The sequence below is a fragment of the Ovis aries genome, chromosome 7 (assembly GCF_016772045.2).
Source record: "Ovis aries strain OAR_USU_Benz2616 breed Rambouillet chromosome 7, ARS-UI_Ramb_v3.0, whole genome shotgun sequence".
Lineage (NCBI taxonomy): Eukaryota > Metazoa > Chordata > Mammalia > Artiodactyla > Bovidae > Ovis > Ovis aries.
In genome coordinates this window covers 73,974,523-73,994,771 of record NC_056060.1, presented here as the reverse complement: position 1 = coordinate 73,994,771, position 20,249 = coordinate 73,974,523, and the positions used below count along the sequence as shown (strand labels likewise).

Here is a 20,249-nt window from a genome sequence, read left to right as displayed (position 1 = left end):
AAGCTGAATCAGATGAGAAACACTTTCATCCAAATTAACAGGAGCCCCCCAAACTGCATAATTTAATAGTTGAATCTTCAACTTTGTACAATATTTTCTATACATAAACACTTTAGTATATGTTATCTGAATAATGTATTTTAGTTTGTCTCTTTAAAAAAATTTTATTTTAGCTATTTTAACTGTTGCAGGAAAGATATATTTCTCCAGTGGTGTATGAATTGATTTCTTTTTAGTTACTGCCATTTTTATCTTGTTTTGTCTTCTACTTTTAAGTAAGAAACCTCAGAAGTAAGAAAATTTAGAAATCTAAACATTTACCACTTAGTTTAGTGCAACTGTATAAGTGTTACATGTCACATAATTTTAAATATCATTCAAAAGATTGTTGAGATTTAACTTCATATTCTGGATGTATCGATTTTAAATACCTTGCAAATAGTGTTTTTATACCATCAGCTAATATCTCAATCCATTATAGCCACTAAGGCAAGAATCATTTGCTAGAAAAGTGGATAGAAATCTGTATTTCAAAGTATTTATTTTTGGTTGCACTGGGTATTCACAGGCTTTCTCTAGCTGTGGCAAGCAGAGGCTATTCTTCATTGCAGTGCATGGGCTTCTCATTGCAGTGGCTTCTCCTGTTAAGCACAGGCTCTGGGTGCACGGGCTTTAGTAGCTCTGGAGTGTAGGCTCAGTAGTTGAGACTCGTAGGCTCTGGAGCACGGGCTCAGTAGTTGTGGTGTACAGGCTTAGTTGCTCCACAGTACATGTAATCTTCCCGGACCAGGGATTAGACACATGTCCCCTGCACTGGAAGCTGGTACAGCTGTGCCACCAAGAAAGTCCCAAATAGTCTTCCTTTGAGTTTCTAATTCTTTTGGCTGACTTGTAAGATCTCATTTTAAAAACTGTCATTTTTATCACATGTTTTGGATAAGAGGTTATCCTGAAAGGAGGAAAAATCTAGTCCTTCCATTTGGCTATTGTTTTTGCTTTTATTATTGATGTTTTTGTCTTGTCTTCTTTGCATAACTGTTTTAACATCAAATGTTTTACTATCTCACGTCAGGTTCTCAAGAAGCAGAGTCTGAGATAAGGATTCTTGTGCCAGTGAATTTTGGAGAAACTGAGGGATGTCAGATGAAACCTATAAGGCAGTGCAGGAAATAGAAGAGCACAGGGGAAGGGGCTCGGCAAAGCTGTGGGTTTACTGAAGTTTATCCTCAATCTGATCCTACAAAAAGCTCCAGTGCATGGATGGCGCCATGGAGTTGTGTGTGTCACCTCCAAGAAAGAAGGCAAGACTTTTATATCCCCTCATCACTGAGTCATTGGCTATAGGCCACCTGGAGTTAGGAGTTAGAGGTTGGTGGTAATTTCTAATCTCCCTGATTAGGCAACTCCCATCATTTAAGAACAAGCCTGACAAGCAGAAAGGTATAGCTATGAGCTGTTAGCAGCCAAGAGTCACAATATATGAAGAATGCAATGACCAGTAAGGAGGATCTTGGCAGGGTACCAATATCCATTTTGTGAGGTTAGTTTAGCTAAAACTAGGTGTCATCATTGGTAAATCTATTACTCTGCTACTGTACAATGTGTCACAATGTCCTGAAAAGGATTAATAAACACAAGAGGGTGACAGTTGTGGAATTCCTGCTTGTGTTGGTGGATACCCACTACCTTATGTGACCATCTGACCTTCAGACTGAGTAATGATGAAAGTGACATTCCACAGATGAGTAAAAATTAACCTATTTTCAGACAAAATAGAGACAAATTCAAGTTCTAATATTTTTTTTCTGAACCTCAGTAAGTCACCTTGCAAACTCTACCTTGGAGATCACTGTACCAGACTCTAATGCCCAGGCCGATAAAACAAGGACATGAGACCTATGAAACACGTGATAGAAAAATCTGGTATTCTACATCCTTTTACCTCCCCTTTCAGTGTCTTTTTTCTTATGTGTATGCCCTGTCCTACGTTTGCCTGCTGTTTTCATACTGTATGTCTACAGGCTTGCCAGAAACTCTCATTCTCAGTACAGCCTTTCTAAATAAAAAGTTTCTATAAATCAAAAAAAAAAAACAACACAATGATCCAACAAGGAAATGAGCATGAAATAGTTCACTAAAATGTAAACACGCTTATAGATATTTCATGGAAATCAAGTTTGGCAGTACCAATCAAAATGTAAAATGCATATCCTTTGACCCAACAATTGTTTCTAATTTATGCAAAAGATATACTTGTGTATGTGCATAAAGAGGCATGAACAAGGATATATGCATATGTGGATTTGCAAATATGTAAAACAGAGCAACTCTTCTTACTACTCTTTCGTTTTGGAAAACATATTTTTCATTAAAATATTATTTATATTACCATGTAATGTGTTTAATGATACTGTTACTTAAAATAAGTAAATATTTTACATTTTTAATTTCAAATATAGTATAGATGTCAATGAATAATGCACATACACAAAAACTTTGGCGGCCATAGATAATTGTTAAGAGTATAGAGAGGCCCTGAGACCAAAATGTTTGAGAACTGTCTAGAAGGTCTAGAACTGTCTAGAGAATGCTGTCTTCTTCATCCACCTTTTCTCTCTCCTCTCTCCTTCAGCATTATCATATTCCTTTTGGTACACAGATATCTGTATTATTCCCTCTACTTGAAGAGATGGAACTCTTTGTATTCACTACAGTACTCAGCAGTGCTTTGCATGTAACAGAAGTTCAATGAGTATTTTTCCAATAAGTATTTGCTGAATTAAAAAACGAATGTTGAACAAATGGGATCTAATTAAAATTAAAAGCTTCTGCACAACAAAGGAAACTATAAGCAAGGTGAAAGGACAGCCTTCTGAATGGGAGAAAATAATAGCAAATGAAGCAACTGACAAACAACTAATCTCAAAAATATACAAGCAACTCCTGCAGCTCAATTCCAGAAAAATAAACGACCCAATCAAAAAATGGGCCAAAGAACTAAATAGACATTTCTCCAAAGAAGACATACAGATGGCTAACAAACACATGAAAAGATGCTCAACATCACTCATTATCAGAGAAATGCAAATCAAAACCACAATGAGGTACCACTTCACACCAGTCAGAATGGCAGTGATCCAAAAGTCTACAAGCAATAAATGCTGGAGAGGGTGTGGAGAAAGGAAACCCTCTTACACTGTTGGTGGGAATGCAAACTAGTACAGCCACTATGGAGAACAGTGTGGAGATTCCTTAAAAAATTGCAAATAGAACTGCCTTATGACCCAGCAATCCCACTGCTGGACATACACACCAAGGAAACCAGAATTGAAAGAGACACATGTACCCCAGTGTTCATCGCAGTACCGTTTATAATAGCCAGGACATGGAAACAACCTAGATGTCGATCAGCAGATGAATGGATAAGAAAGCTGTGGTACATATACACAGTGGAGTATTACTCAGCCATTAAAAAGAATACATCTGAATCAGTTCTAATGAGGTGGATGAAACTGGAGCCTATTATACAGAGTGAAGTAAGCCAGAAAGAAAAACATCAATACAGTATACTAACACATATATATGGAATTTAGAAAGATGGTAATGATAACCCTGTGTGCAAGACAGCAAAAGAGACACAGATGTATAGAACGGACTTTTGGACTCTGTGGGAGAGGGAGAGGGTGGGATGATTTGGGAGAATGGCATTGATACATGTATACTATCATGTAAGAAATGAATCGCCAGTCTATGTTCGATACAGGATACAGGATGCTTGGGGCTGGTGCACGGGGATGATCCAGAGAGATGATATGGGGTGGGAGGTGGGAGGAGGGTTCAGGATTGGGAACTCATGTACACCCGTGGCTGATTCATGTCAATGTATGGTAAAACCAATACAGTATTGTAAAGCAAAATAAAGTAAAAATTAAAATTAAAAAAAAAAAGAATGTTGGTCTCCCACACTTCATCTAAATCTGTTCTCCTTTTCAAATTTATCTTTATTTGACTCTGTTTTTCATTATAGGTAGCCACTGACTTCTCTTTTTCCTTTCATTACCTTCTCAGATTAAGAACTTCTCAGCAAGCTCTTCACTTCTCTTTTCACTTCAGCAAGCTCCATGCCAAGTGTGGTGACTTCTGTCAGTGACAGTGTAAAAAGAAAATAGGCCAGGAGTTCAGTCTTGCCTCTTGCTGACTTATATATCAAACTTCCTCGGGTATTGGTAGTGTTATATTATTCTTGCTCAAGAGCCTAGAGAATCTCTGTTTACCACCTCAGTTGTAAGCACCTTTGTTTGTGTTTATGCTCACAACTTTATCCCACTTACCAACCTTATCTCCAATGAATTCAGAACATACCCTCTCTCTTCAAGACAGGATTCCACATGCTCTCTCCCAATGACAGATATTTTTTGTACTGGCTAACTCACTGCCTAGCTAGATATTACTCATATTTTAACCCCAGTTTAGTTTGCATGCTGCTGCTGCTAAGTAGCTTCAGTCGTGTCTGACTCTGTGTGACCCCAGAGACGGCAGCCCCCCAGGCTCCCCCATCCCTGGGTTTCTCCAAGCAAGAACACTGGAGTGGGCTGCCATTTCCTTCTCCAATGCATGAAAGTGAAAAGTGCAAGTGATGTCGCTCAGTCGTGTCCGACTCCTAGTGACCCCGTGGACTGCGGCCTACCAGGCTGCTCCGTCCATGGGATTTGCCAGGCAAGAGTTCAGTTCAGTTCAGTTCAGTGAGTTGCTCAGTCGTGTCCGACTCTGTGACCCCATGAATCACAACATGCTAGGCCTCCCTGTCCATCACCAACTCCTGGAGTTCACTCAGACTCATGTCCATCAAGTCAGCGATGCCATCCAGCCATCTCATCCTCGGTCGTCCCCTTCTCCTCCTGCCCCCAATCCCTCCCAGCATCAGAGTCTTTTCCAGTGAGTCAACTCTTCGCATGAGGTGGCCAAAGTACTGGAGTTGCAGCTTTAGCATCATTCCTTCCAAAGAAATCCCAGGGCTGATCTCCTTCAGAATGGACTGGTTGGATCTCCTTGCAGTCCAAGGGACTCTCAAGAGTCTTCTCCAACACCACAGTTCAAAAGCATTAATTCTTCAATGCTCAGGTTTCTTCACAGTCCAACTCTCACATCCATACATGGCTACGGGAAAAACCATAGCCCTGACTAGACGGACCTTTGTTGGCAAAGTAATGTCTCTGCTTTTCAATATGTTATCTAGGTTGGTCATAACTTTCCTTCCAAGGAGTAAGCGTCTTTTAATTTCATGGCTGTAGTCACCATCTGCAGTGATTTTGGAGCACAGAAAAATAAAAGTCTGACACTGTTTCCACTGTTTCCCCCTCTATTTCCCATGAACTGATGGGACCAGATGCCATGATCTTCGTTTTCTGAATGTTGAGCTTTAAGCCAACATTTTCACCCTCCTCTTTCACTTTCATCAAGAGGCTTTCTAGTTCCTCTTCACTTTCTGCCATAAGGGTGGTGTCATCTGCATATCTGAGGTGATTGATATTTCTCCCGGCAATACTGATTCCAGCTTGTGCTTCTTCCAGCCCAGCGTTTCTCATGATGTACTCTGCATATAAGTTAAATAAGCAGGGTGACAATATACAGCCTTAACGTACTCATTTTCCTATTTGGAACCAGTCTGTTGTCCCATGTCCAGTTCTAACTGTTGCTTCCTGACCTGCATACAGATTTCTCATGAGGCAGGTTAGGTGGTCTGGTATTCCCATCTCTTTCAGAATTTTCCACAGTTTATTCTGATCCACAGAGTCAAAGGCTTTGGCATAGTCAATAAAGCAGAAATAGATGTTTTTCTGGAACTCTCTTGCTTTTTCGATGATCCATCATGTTGGCAATTTGATCTCTGGTTCCTCTGCCTTTTCTAAAATCAGTTTGAACATCTGAAAGTTCATGGTTCACGTATTGCTGAAGCCTGGCTTGGAGAATTTTGAGCATTACTTTACTAGCATGTGAGATGAGTGCAATTGTGTGGTAGTTTCAGCATTCTTTGGCATTGCCTTTCTTAGGGATTGGAATGAAAATGACTTTTTCCAGTCCTGTGGCCACTGCTGAGTTTTCCAAATTTGCTGGCATATTGAGTGCAGCATTTTCACAGCATCATCTTTCAGGATTTGAAATAGCTCAACTGGAATTCCATCACCTCCACTAGCTTTGTTCATAGTGATGCTTTCTAAGGCCCACTTGACTTCACATTCCAGGATGCCTGGCTCTAGATGAGTGATCACACCATCGTGATTATCTGGGTTGTGAAGATCTTTTTTGTACAGTTCTTCTGTGTATTCTTGCCACCTCTTCTTAATATCTTCTGCTTCTGTTAGGTCCATACCATTTCTGTCCTTGATCGAGCCCATCTTTGCATGAAATATTCCCTTGGTATCTCTAATTTTCTTGAAGAGATCTTTACTCTTTCCCATTCTGTTGTTTTCCTCTATTTCTCTGCAAGAGTACTCTCCATCAAATCTGCAAATACCTTCTTTTCTTCCTATATCATCATAGCAAACATGTACCTGGTCAAGTGTCAAGCTCTGGACTAGACACTGGTGACAAAAGTCAAATTAAACACAATCCCTGTATCCAACAGGGAAGACTGACATGACCATAATAAATACTACATTCTAAGCATGTGTGTGTTGTAAAATGTGTTATATCATGTAATGCTGAACACAACCCTATTATGTCAGCTGCCTTACTTCTTACTTTCTTGTCTAAGAAATGAACCAAGTGGATGCTAAATGGATGTGTCACCTGTTCTGTCATGTATCCAGCAAGCGCTAGAGTCTTCGACTCCCAGCATTGGAGTTTTCAGTTACTATCTTATGATACTTCCTGAGTGAAACAGAATCAGAGTGTTAAGGGCAAAGTGGTTGGGGAGCAAAGAAGAAAAAAATCCTTTTTTTCTGGGAGGAATGTTTGGGTAGGAACTGTAAAAGTTACCTGGTGTCCTTCCATATGGTCACAAAGAGCCCAAACACACAAACAAGCATCACCAAGGGCATGAAGCTATGAATGAGGCACAAACTTGGGCAAGTTGTTGCTACTTCTCTTAGATTCTCATAGAATAGGTCACTGTCTATACTTTCATTCACACATCAAACTCACTGAAGTGAGTTTATTTTTTATGCATCTGTTTCTACCATTAGTGCAGTGAGGATGAGGAAGGTATCATATTCATCTTTTTATACCCACTTGCTCACAGCAGGTGCTCAATACATGCTCTTAAAGGAGTGAGTGACTGGAGTGCAGGATGCGTAAGGCTGGGGAGAAAGGGGTGGTAAATGAAATCAGAAGGTAGGTGGAGCTTGATTTTAAAAAGCATGCTCTGGGATTTAAGGCTTATTTGTAGGTAATAGGAAGCATGGAAGCAAAGAAGGTTTTTTGTTAACAGTACATACACTTTTCCAAAGTAATACAAGTCTATAGTTTTAAAAAGACATAGTACTGCCATAAAAAAGAATGAAATAATGCCATGTGCAGCAACATGCATGGACCTAGAGATTATCATACCAAATGAAGTAAGTCAGAGAAAGATAAATACATATTACTTATGGAGTCTAAGAAAATGATACTGATGAACTTATTCACAAAATAGAAACATACATACAGACATTGAAAACAAACTTATGTTTACCAAAGGGAAAAAGAGGGGAGGGATAAATTAGGATTAACAGATATACATGATTATATATAAAATTTATCTATTAAACAGAAAGGACCGACTGTACAGCACAGAGAACTATATTTAATATCTTGTAATAACCTATATGGAAAAGAATCTGGAAAAGAATATGTGCTATAATATTTATATAGTGTATATATATAATTGAATCACTTTATTTACACCTAGAACATTGCAAATCAACTACAATTAAAAAAAAAAAGAATAGTACTAAAACAAGAAATAGTACTAAAATTCTTTTACAATTAAAAGAGTAGTTCCCCGCTCTTCTCCCAGTCCTGTTCACTAGGCAAATATCCTCAATTCTTGTTTACTCGAATTTACAGCCATATTTCTAATCAGTGTTCTTAAATGGCTATTTTAAAAATTAATTTTAGACACTGACTTCCCAGCATGGTGGATAAGGGCTCTTTCTGCCATGGTCCACTCCCTCATTATTGTGAATGCATGTTCACTCTGCATCAGTTCAGTTCAGCTGCTCAGTCATGTCCGACTCTTTGTGACCCCATGAACTGCAGCACTCCAGGCCTCCCTGTCCATCACCAACTCCCAGAGTTCACCCAAACTCACGTCCATTGAGTCGGTAATGCCATCCAACCATCGCATCCTCTGTCGTCCCCTTCTCCTCCTGCCCTCAATCCTTCCCAGCATCAGGGTCTTTTCAAATGAGTCAGATCTTCACATCAGGTGGCCAAAGTACTGGAGTCTCATAGTACTTGTCATTAGCTGAAATTACACTATATACTTCTAAAATATAAATTATACTTCTAGTGTCCTCCCACCCGAAAGTAAACTGTGTGAAGACAGGCACCTTATTTTAACACTACAACTCCAGGAGGTAAAATATACTGAGTACATAACAGGTGATCTATAATATTTGTTAAATGAATGAATCAACTCATATTAAGGAGAAACATTTTCTAAATAAAGCACATTTTTTGTAAATTCCTGGCCATATAGGTGTAGTTCTTTATATTGCTTTTGCAGAGTGGTTTCCATTTCTCACTTTTTATTCTCCAGTTTCCTAATTATGCCCAGAGGCTTCTTTGTACAGAAGAAAGGATCATAATGGCAAACATTTCATGTTATAGTCATTTACCTCTATTTCACCATCTATCTACTTAAAGATCAGACCAAACTTTGAAGTCCTTGCTTTTCCTTATCTCTTTTATGTGTGTGTGTGTGTGTGTCTGTGTGTGTGTGTGTAGTGCATGGGCTTCTCATTGTGGTGGCTTCTCTTGTTGCAGAGCGTGGGCTCTAGGGCACTCAGGTTTTGGTAGTTGAGGCACAGAGCTCAGTAGTTGCAGCTCCCAGGCTCTAGAGCACAGACTCATTAGTTGTACTCTAGACTTCCTTGCTCCCTGGCATGTGGGATCTTTCTGGATCAGGGGTTGAACCTGTGTCTCCTACATTGGCAGGCGGATTCTTCACCACTGAGGCACCAGGGAAGCCCTCTCTTCCTTATCTTAGCTGATCAAATAGACAGTCAAGGCATTTACAAAGAGGGAGATTTGTTTTCTCCTGTACAGAGTACTCTCTCAGAGGTGAGGGACAAAAAACATAATTGAGGTCACTTAGTCTTCGTATTTATAACTTTGAAAGAAACCATTTTCTTCCCTTCACTGTTCATGCTGCTCTAAGTACAGTCAAATACATGTTTGGAAATATGTATTTTCTTAGTATGGAAGATTTATAGGAAAAATTAATACTTGCTACAAGCTTAAGTGGGAAGCAATTACCGAAGTCATCAGTTTTGTAGTACAACCAACAACTACCATGCTACTGTTCAGCTGCTAAATTGTGTCCAACTCTTTGCAACCCCATGGACTGCAGAATGCCAGGTTCCTCTGTTCTCCACTATCTACTGGAGTTTGCTCACAATTCATGTACTCTGAGATGGTGATGCTATCTAACCATCTCATCCTCTGCCTTCCCCTTCTCCTTTGCCTTCAATCTTTCTCAGCATCAGGGTCTTTTCCAATGAATAAGCTCTTTGAATCAGGTGGCTGCCGTATTGGAGCTTCAACATAAGTCCTTCCAATGAATCTTCAGGATTGATTTCCTTTAGGATTGACTGCTTTGATCTCTTTGCTGTCCAAAGGACTGTTAAAGAGTCTTCTCCAGCATCACAGTTTGAAGGCATCACTTCTTTGGTACGTACCTTTCTCTATGGTCCAACTCTCACATCTGCATGACTACTGGAAAAACCATAGCTTTAACTATATGCAAAAGGAAAGATATATCCATTTGAATGCAGAGTTCCAAATAGCAAGGAGAGATAAGAAAACCTTCTTCAGTGATCAGCACAAAGAAATAGAGGAAAATAATAGAATGAGAAAGATTAGAGATCTCTTCAAGAAAATTAGGGATACCAGGGAACATTTCATGCAAAGATGGGCTTGATCAAGGACAGAAATGGTAAGGACCTAACAAAAGCAGAATATATTAAGAAGAGGTGGCAAGAATACACAGAAGAACTATACAAAAAAAGATCTTCACAATCCAGATAATCATGATGGTGTGATCACTCACCTAGAGCCAGACACCCTAGAATGTGAAGTCAAGTAAGCCTTAGGAAGCATCACTATGAACAAAGCTAGTGGAGGTGATGGAATTCCAGCTGAGCTATTTCAAATCCTAAAAGATGATGCTGTCAAAGTGCTGCATTCAATATGCCAGCAAACTGATAAAACTCAGCAGTGGCCACAGGACTGGAAAAGGTCAGTGTTCATTCCAATACCTAAGAAAGGCAATGCCAAAGAATGCTCAAACTACCACACAATTGCACTTATCTCACAGGCTAGTAAAGTAATGCTCAAAATTCTCCAAGCCAGGCTTCAGCAATACGTGAACCATGAACTTCCAGATGTTCAAGCTGGTTTTAGAAAAGGCAGAGGAACCAGAGATCAAATTGCCAACATCCGCTGGATCATCGAAAAAGCAAGAGAATTCCAGAAAAACATCTGCTGCTGCTGCTGCTGCTAAGTCACTTCAGTCATGTCTGACTCTGTGTGACCCCATAGATGGCAGCCCACCAGGCTCCCCCATCCCTGGGATTCTCCAGGCAAGAACACTGGAGTGGGTTTCCATTTCCTTCTCCAATGCATGAAAGTGAAAAGTGAAAGGGAAGTCACTCAGTCGTGTCCAACTCTTCACGACCCCATGGACTGCAGCCCACCAGACTCCTCCATACATGAGATTTTCCAGGCAAGAGTACTGGAGTGGGGTGCCATCATCTTCTCTGAGAAAAACATCTATATCTGCTTTATAGACTATGCCAAAGCCTTTGACTGTGCGGATCACAACCAACTGTGGAAAATTCTGAAAGAGATGGGAATACCAGACCACCTGACCTGCCTCTTGAGAAATCTGTATACAGGTCAGGAAGCAAGTTTGAAGTGGACATGGAACAACAGACTGGTTCCAAATCAGGAAAGCAGTACATTAAGGCTGTATATTGTCACTCTGCTTATTTAACTTATATGCAGAGTACATCATGAGAAACGCTAAGCTGGAGGAAGCACAAGCTGGAATCAAGACTGCCGGGAGAAATATCAATAACCTCAGATATGCAGATGACACCACCCTAATGGCAGAAAGTGAAGAACTAAAGAGCCTCTTGATGAAAGTGAAAGAGGAGAGTGAAAATGTTGGCTTAAAGCTCAACATTCAGAAAACTAAGATCATGACATGCGGTCCCATCACCTCATGGTAAACAGATGGGAAACAGTGGAAACAGTGGCTGATTTTATTTTTTGGGGCTCCAAAAATCACTGCAGATGGTGACTGCAGCCATGAAATTAAAAGACACTTACTCCTTGGAAGAAAACTTATGACCAACCTAGAGAGCATATTAATAAGCAGAGACATTACTTTACCAACAAAGGTCCGTCTAGTCAAAGCTATGGTTTTTCTGGTAGTCATGTATGGATGCGAGAGTTGGACTATAAAGAAAGCTGAGTGTTGAAGAATTGATGCTTTTGAACTGTGGTGTTGGAGAAGACTCTTGAGAGTCCCCTGGTCTGCAAGGAGATCCAACCAGTCCATCCTAAAGGAGATCAGTCCTGGGTGTTCATTGGAAGGACTGATGTTTAAGCTGAAACTCCAATACTTTGGCCTCCTGATGCAAAGAACTGACTCATTTGAAGATTGAGGGCAGGAGAAGGGGATGACAGAGGATGAGATGGTTGGATGGTATCACTGAGTGAATGGACATGAGTTTGAGTAAACTCCGGGAGTTGGTGATGGACAGGGAGGCCTGGCGTGCTGCAGTCCATGGGGTCGCAAAGAGTCGGATAAGACTGAGTGACTGAACTGAACTGACCGTATGGACCTTTATTGGCAAAGTGATGTCTCTGTTTTTTAATACAGAGGTTTGTCATAGCTGTCTAGGTTTGCCATGCATAGCTTTCCCTCCAAGGAGCAAGCATCTTCTAATTTCATGGTTGCAATCACCATCTGCAGTGATTTTGGAGCCCAAGTAAATAAAGTCTGTCACTGTTTCCACTTTTCCCCTTTCTAGTTGCCATGAAGTGATGGGACCGGATGCCATGGTCTTTCGTTTTTTAATGTTGAATTTTAAGCCAGCTTTTTCACTCTCCTCTTTTACTCTCACCAAGAGCTCATTAGTTCCCCTTCACCTTCTGCCATTAGAGTGGTATTGTCTGCATATCCGAGGTTGTTGATATTTCTCCCAGTAATCTTGATTCCAACGGCCTGGCATTTTGCAAAATGTACTCTGCATATAAGTTAAATAAGCAGAGTGTCAATATACAGCCTTGTTGTATACCTTTGCCAATCTTGAACTAGTCAGTTGTTCCATGTCTGGTTCTAACTGTTGCTTCTTGGCTCATATACAGGTTTCTCAGGAGACAGATAAGGTAGTTTGGTACTCCCATCTCTTTTAAGAATTTTCCAGTTTCCCAAAGAAAGGCAATGCCAAAGAATGTTCCAAGTACCGTGCAACTGTGTCATTTCACATGCTATGAAGGTTATGCTTAAAATCCTTCACGCTAGGCTTTCACCATATGTGAACCAAGAACTTCCAGACATACAAGCTGGGTTTAGCAAAGGCAGAGAAACCAGAAATCAAATTGCTAACATTCTTTGGATCATGTAGAAAGCAAAGGACATCCAGAAAAACATCTACTTCTGCTTCATTGACTACACTAAAACCTTTGACTGTATGGATCACAATTTGGGAATTTAAGGGTGAGAAAATACTAACTAATTAGATTAATATATTCATGACTGAGACTTTATTTAATGTTCCTCTTTTAACCTTTCACTTCATTAGCCTGAGAGCAATCATCTGTAATCATTTATAATCGTCTGATTACAAACTGATGACTCTCAAGTCAAGCTTCTGACTCTCACTGTGACTCTGTATTTTATCACCATTATCACAACATATTTCTTTAAAGGAAAGAAAACTTGATTTTGCTTCAATGTGCTATTATTGCTCAGATATTAAGATGCTGGCAATCATGATGAGATCCATCTTTACAGTTCTTGGCACAGCTTAGGATTTTGTGTCATCTGGTATGGAAATTTATTTATTGTAATACAATGCTTAGAAAACTAAATCCAACTTCCTACTAAATATTTTTCTAGGATAGCGATGAGAATCAAACTATATGTAAATCCAACAATGGGTAGACAATGAGTGGGGTTACCAGTGGTATCTGAGTCTGAGAACCAAAAGTTCCAGAAATCTTTCAAAAGAAAACAGATGGTGTTCATATTTCTTTTACACCTCAGATGAATAATTTTGTATTACACCATTATATAAACCAATTGGAAATCACATGAAAAAAAGAAAAATCCTAAGGATATGATATGAGCCAATGAGTCTGTATTTCACATAAGTTCATATCTTGTCTCTTTACTATTACACTCTACTCTGCCTGTAACTTTGATCTACTTCATCATTTAAACCTTGATTCCACTTCTTGGCTGTTTTTTCTCCTAGTGTTATCATTAAATTTTTTTTTCAAGGATAATTTTTAACAAGTAAAGGGCTCAGCAAACATCTTTTTTTATCATCCTTCCTAGAGTCACTCAGAGCAAGTGGTATAAATCGACCAAGTGCTGGAATTTGAACCAGTAGCTCCTGAATGCCTATACTGTGGCAAGCACTGTGGGGAGTATTTTATTTACATTGTGTTAATTTTCATAATCTCATTGAAAGGAATATATTGTCACCTGATGAATAATTTGAAGTTTACAGAGATTAAATAACTTCTTAAAAATCATACAGTTTTGGGTAATAGTCCTTATTAAAATATTTGCTTATTTTAGTTGTATTTGGTGGGGGAGTCATCATTTAGAGATACAAAGAGTCCTATTTACAAATGAAATGACTTGCTTATAAATAATCTGATAGGAGATGTGGTGGGAAAGTGGGTGAGAGCATAGATACAAGTTTAGCCATCAGTTAAGTTGGGTGATAGGGTCATATACATAATGGTTCATGATACCATTTTTTTCTACTTTTGTATAAGATGGAACTTTCCCACACTGAAGTTTTTAACAGTAAGTAGCCTGGAATGTAGAATTACAATAAAAAAGAAAGTGTAAACGTGTAGTTGGACCACAAAGGCGGCTGAGCGCTGAAGAACTGATGCTTTTAAATTGTGGTGCTGGAGGAGACTCTTGAGAGTCCCTTGGACTGCAAGGAAATCAAACCACTCAATTCTAAAAGAAATCAACCTTGAATATTCATTGGAAGAACTGATGCTGAAGCTGAAGCTCCAATACTTTGCCCAACTAATGTGAAGAGCCAACTCACCAGAAAAGACCCTGATGGTGGGAAAGATGGACGACAGGAGGAGATGGGGGCGACAGAGGATGAGATGGTTGGATGGCATGACTGACTCAATGGACATGACTTTGAGCAAACTCTGGGAGACAGTGAAGGGTACTGCAGTTCATGGGGTCATGAAGAGTTGACAGATACAACTTAGCGAATGAACAACAACAAATCTGTAATAGTGTTCACCTTAGCAATTCAAGAACTCTTTCAGCTGTATCCTTCTAGAGCTGATCTGGAGGAAGAGCCCTGGATCAACTTTAACGTGCATGGGTAAATGGGTACTTCCATAACTTATTTAATAAAGAAGTGATGAGAATTCCCTGGAAGTCCAGTGGTTAGTACTTGGCACTTTCACTGCTGGCCCAGGTTCAATCTCTGGTTGGGAAACTAAGATCCTGCAAGCCTGGCAACACAGTCAAAGAAGAAAAAAAATTTTTTCAAAGTAATTATAAAGATTCTAAGCTGCTCCTGTTGATCCTAACCACACTTGTATAGTAAACTATGGTCCTAATTCTTACTTAAATAGAAGACCCAAGGACCAACCACTTGTCAAATACTCTAGTCTTTCTTTCTTCTCCTCTTGACTCCATTTAGTGTGCTATTTTACTATTTGTTCATTCTTTTTAACTTCAAAGAAGCAGGAAGAGAACAAACAGCTTAAACCATTCAATTCACCACTTTCGAGCAGCTTTGTGGGGAGGTCTTCTGGAGGTAGGTGGTGTTTTTGGTCAATATAATTATCAGTTGCAGTACCAGCTCTGCTTCTTCTTTAACTTTCAGCTGTCTAAAGGGGTTATAGGCAAGTCCATCTTAAAACTGAAGGAATTAAAATACTGCCACTATCTTGAAAAATTGGCATGGTGACTGGAGTAAACCAACTGGCACCTGTTACAGGATGTTCTAGCCACCACTCCACCCTGTGGCTTCAAGGGCAATGTTGTTGACACTTTCAAAAGCTCCAGAGCTGGTAGCTTGCCAGGAAGTCCTTCTCATACAGAGGCAGACATGCCTACAGGCGGGCCTTATACTGGGAAACCTCTGTGATTCAAGAGTTGGGCAACATATTCCTGGTGATAGGGAATTAAGCCAAAGGCTTCAAATGTAGGCTGTCAGGCCAACATCTCAAGGAATAGCCAAAGAGGCAGAAAGTTAGAGAAACAGGCTGGAATGGAGTTTGAAGGTAGAGCCATTCCTTTTAGACACATTTTACCAGAGAGTGGAAATGGAATTGGTTTGTATATCCTGTGTGCTTACACTAACCCTCTTCCCAAAATATAAGACACAATGTCAAACATAGTTTCTGGGAATGAGTTGCAAGCCTGAACCTCAACTCTCAAAGATCTGAAGTTCTTTATCTGTGTGCTGCCATGAAGGTATTTTGTAGATGTAATTACTGTTCATTATCAGTAGACTTTATTTATTTTTTTTTAAATTTTTTATCAGTAGACTTTAAATAAAGGTTATCCTAGATAATCTGGCCAGGCCCAGTTCCATTAGCTGAAGGGCTTTCAGAGTAGAACCGAGGTTAATAGGAAGAAATTCTGCCAGTGGATTGCAACTTCAGCGCATGCCTGAGATTTCCCGACTCCTTCTCCTGACACACTGCTCTACAGATTTCAGACTCGTCTTCTAGCCAGCCCCCATAACTGTCTAAGTCAATTCCTTGCAAAAAAAAAAAAAAATCCTTAATATAGATCTCCAACTGGTTCTGTTTCTCTCATTGAGCCTTGGTACAGTGATTGAGCCTGAATATTTCCAAATAGTATTATGTGTAATTCAGACTTCATATTTTAACAATAGCAAATAAAAATATTTTTGTGTATATACAGCAGTGATAGATTTTATTTTCTTGGGTTCCAAAGTCACTGCTGATGGTGACTGCAGCCATGAAATTAAAAGATGCTTGCTCCTTGGAAGGAAAGCTATAATAAACCTAGAAAGTGTGTTAAAAAGCAGAGACACCACTTCGCCAACAAAAGTCCATACAGTCAAAGCTATGGTTTTTCCAGTAGTTAGCACAGATGTGAGAGTTGGACCATAAAGAAGGCTGAGCCCAAGAATTGATGTTTTCAAACTTTGGTGCTGGAGAATACTCTTCACAGTCACTTAGACTACAAGGAAATCAAACTAGTCAATCCTAAAGGAAATCAACCTTGAATATTCATTTGAAGGACTGATGCTGAAGCTGAAGCTCCTATACTTTGACCACCTGATACAAAGAGCCAACTCACTGGAAAAGATCCTGATGCTGGGAAAGATTGAAGGCAAAAGAAGAAGGAGGCAGCAAAGCATGAGATGGTTAGATAGTATCACCAACTCAACGGACATAAATCTGAGCAAACTCCGGGAGATAGTGGAGGACAGAGGAGCCTGGCATGCCACAATCCATGAAGCCACAAAGAGTTGGACACGACTTAGTGACTAAACAACAACAGGAGTGAGAGTATGTGTGGAGTGTATATATATGTGTGCTCTTTTGACTAGGCTTGACCTTCAGCCCCATGTCCTTCCTTGTAGTGTTCAAGAATCCTATAGCAAGAATCCTGCTAAGGCAGTTAAACCAGAATCGCCCTCTCTCAATATCTGACTGAGTGCCTCATCCTTCATTATCCTCCAGGTGATGTCCAATTATACCTACCAACTTTTAGTAAGAACTGTTGAGTAATGCAGCAATAATCCCCCTAACCCTGAAATTTCCTCAGAGTAAACTTTCACCCACTGCCCCCCTATCCCCCTGGCTATAAATTCCTGCTTTCCCTGTTGGACTCAGAATTGACTCTAATCTCGCTCCCTTTTTACAGAACCCTACAACAGTACCTACCTTGAAGAAAGTCTGCCTTACCTTCTTAAAAAGTGTCATGAATAATTTTTTTCTTTAACACTTCAGGCTTTTTTGATCATGTATTTCTCAATAATTTTTTTTACCACTCATACATATGTAAACATATACATATATGTGATTAGGTTTCAAAGTTTATCCTGCTATATCATGTTCACAATTTTTAAAAATACATATATAAATAGACATATATATATATATATATAAAGAAAAGTGTTATAAGATTCCCACTGTCCCTACCTACTATCCAGTGAAACCACAGCCAAGGGAATGGGCTTGGCTGAATCAGCAGGGAGAGAAAACCCTGTTGAGCCTGCTTCTAGTCTAGCATGGTGAAGAGAAATGAGAGGTGCAGAATAAGTGGGAGGGCCCCTGGTGCCCCACCTCCCCTGTCCCTGCGAGGCAGCGGGGTGGGGTGCACCGCCCTTGCAGGCCACCAGTGAAATATTCTGATCATTCTTTCACTGACCGAGTGAGGCGCAGGGGTGGGGAGAGCGGAGTGTGTGGCAGTTGCAAGCCCTAACAGACTCTCATTTCTGGTGCCAAGTGCCCCACCGGGGCCAGTGCCAGGTGGGGAGTTTGACTGAGGCCGTATACCTGCAAATGGTGTCCTAAGGCGAGCTCAGAGAGAACAGAAACCTCCCATGGAACAGAAGGGCAAAAGCTCACTTGATCTTGATTTTTAGTACAAATACAGACCATGAAAGCGGATCCTCACGATCCTTCTGACCTTTGGGGTTTTAAGCAGGAAGTGTCAGAAAAGTTACCACAGGGATAATTGGCTTGTGGTGGCCAAATGTTCATAGTGACATTGCTTTTTGATCCTTTGATGTCGGCTCCTTCTATCATTTTGAAGCAGAATTCCCCAAGCATTGGGGTGTTCACCCACTAATTGGGGAAGTGAGCTGGAACTAGACTGTGGTGAGACAGATTAGTTTTACCCTACTGATGTGTTGTTGCCATGATAATCCTGCTCAGTAGGAGAGGAACTGCGGGTTCAGACATTCGGTGTATGTGCTTGGCTGAGGAGTAAATGGGTCAAAGCTACCATCTGTGGGATTATGACTGAATGCCTCCAAGTCAGAATCCCATCCAGGCAGAACAATATGGCAGCGCTGGGAATCCTCAGCCAGTGCCCTGCCATCCCTGCCAGCGGCCTGCCACCCATGTCCCTCTGTGCACAGCATGGCGTGCCCTGCTGCATGCTGGGACCAGGTCATGTATTAGGACCGGGTGTGGTGCAGAAAGCCTTTCATCCTAAGACAAGGGCCACAGTCAGAAAGGCAGCTGCCCTCTCGCCTGTCACCACCACAGGTTTGCGGGGAACCTGGTGCTAAACCATTGGTAGATGACCTGCTTCTGGGTTGGGGTTTCATAGGCAGCAGAGCAGCTCCCTTGCTATGATCTATTGAAAGTCAGTTCTGGACACAAGGGTTTGAAAAAAGGAAAAAAGCAAAAAACAAAAAAGATTTTTTAAAAAAGTGTTGATATTAAAAAGTAAACAGAGGAACTTTCCCTGGTGGTCCAGTGGCTGGGACTCCACACTCCTGATGCAGGGGGCCCAGTCTGACCTGGTCAGGGCAATAGATCCCGTGTGCTACAACTAAAAGGTCCCTCCTGTCATGACTAAGACCCGGGGCAGCCAAATAAATAAACAAGTAAATAAATAGTTTCAAAAAGTAAACACAAGCAGGGATTGTAATATTCGTCTCCTGTATCTCAAAAGTCATCTTGCATTTCTCTCACTTTGAGGTCATTTCTTAAAACTATTTCCCAACAGATGGTGTACAAAGATGATTCTTGGGTTAAAGGGAAGTAGTGGTGACTGCTGCAATTTCTATTTTTAAATTCTCAGTTAAAAAAACCAAAACTATTCGAGATATTTCTCTTTAAATGGAATACTTTGAGTGCTTCCAAAATACTCAAAAAGAGTGAACTTAGAACAGTTAATACAGATCAGCCAAATGGGCCCAGGATTCAGTTATTCAGTTGATTTGTCACTCTGCTGAACCATGCTAATTATAGTAGCAGTCTTCATATCTGCAATTTTTATTCTTAGTAATACAAATTTAATGAATATTCCAAATGGATCACTGATTTAAAATAGGGGGCAAAAGGAAAAATATTTTCAAAATGTTAGTTAAAGGAAAGCATTAAAACTAACAAATTTACATTTTTCTGATGGTAATTTTCATACCAATATATTTCACTGAGTACATCATATCAAATATTTAAAGGAGAAATATAGTGGTGGTTACACTCTGTTTGGCTCTTTATGTACAGAGAATTATATATTAAAAAAAAGAACACTTATGTTTCTCATGTTTCATTTACAAAGAAAACCTGAGACCTTCTGTCATCATTTACAAGAAACAAAAAATTACAAAAAACTGTAAAAGCAATTACTGCAGGCATCAGTCATAAATGCAGTTTCTGCTTGGCTTAAATCCTCTAAATTGTACTTAATTTTTTGTCCAGCAACAAGCTCTGTTTTTTCTTACACATATGAATGTTTGTATTACATATTAAATAGAAAAAAAAAGTTGTAAAGGGTCACTCAGAAAAACTTTCGGTGTTTATAGATTTTCACTTTTGCTAAACACAAAGCAATGAAATATTACTAAATGTGCTTACAGAAGTGAAAGGAGTTCATGATTCAATAAAACCAAGGAAGTGAAGTGAAGTCACTCAGTCGTGTTCGACTCTTTGTTACCGCATGGGCCCTACCACGCTCCTCCATCCATGGGATTTTCCAGGCAAGAGTACTGGAGTGGGTTGCCATTTCCTTTCCCAGAGGATCTTCCCGACCCAGGAATTGAACCAGGGTCTCCCACATTGTAGACAGATGCTCTACCATCTGAGCCACCAGGGAAGTC

The 20,249-nt window shown here is 40.0% G+C and overlaps 1 long non-coding RNA gene across 1 annotated transcript in view; it reads right to left on the bottom strand.

Moving 5' to 3' along the window:
• The window catches only part of LOC132660064 (uncharacterized), a 41,579-nt gene that overhangs the window by 20,144 nt on the left and 1,186 nt on the right, over positions 1 to 20,249 (bottom strand). Inside the window, exon 2 of the long non-coding RNA XR_009601255.1 lies at positions 1 to 20,249. This exon is cut by the window's left edge and continues 20,144 nt beyond it. This is a non-coding gene — a long non-coding RNA (uncharacterized LOC132660064).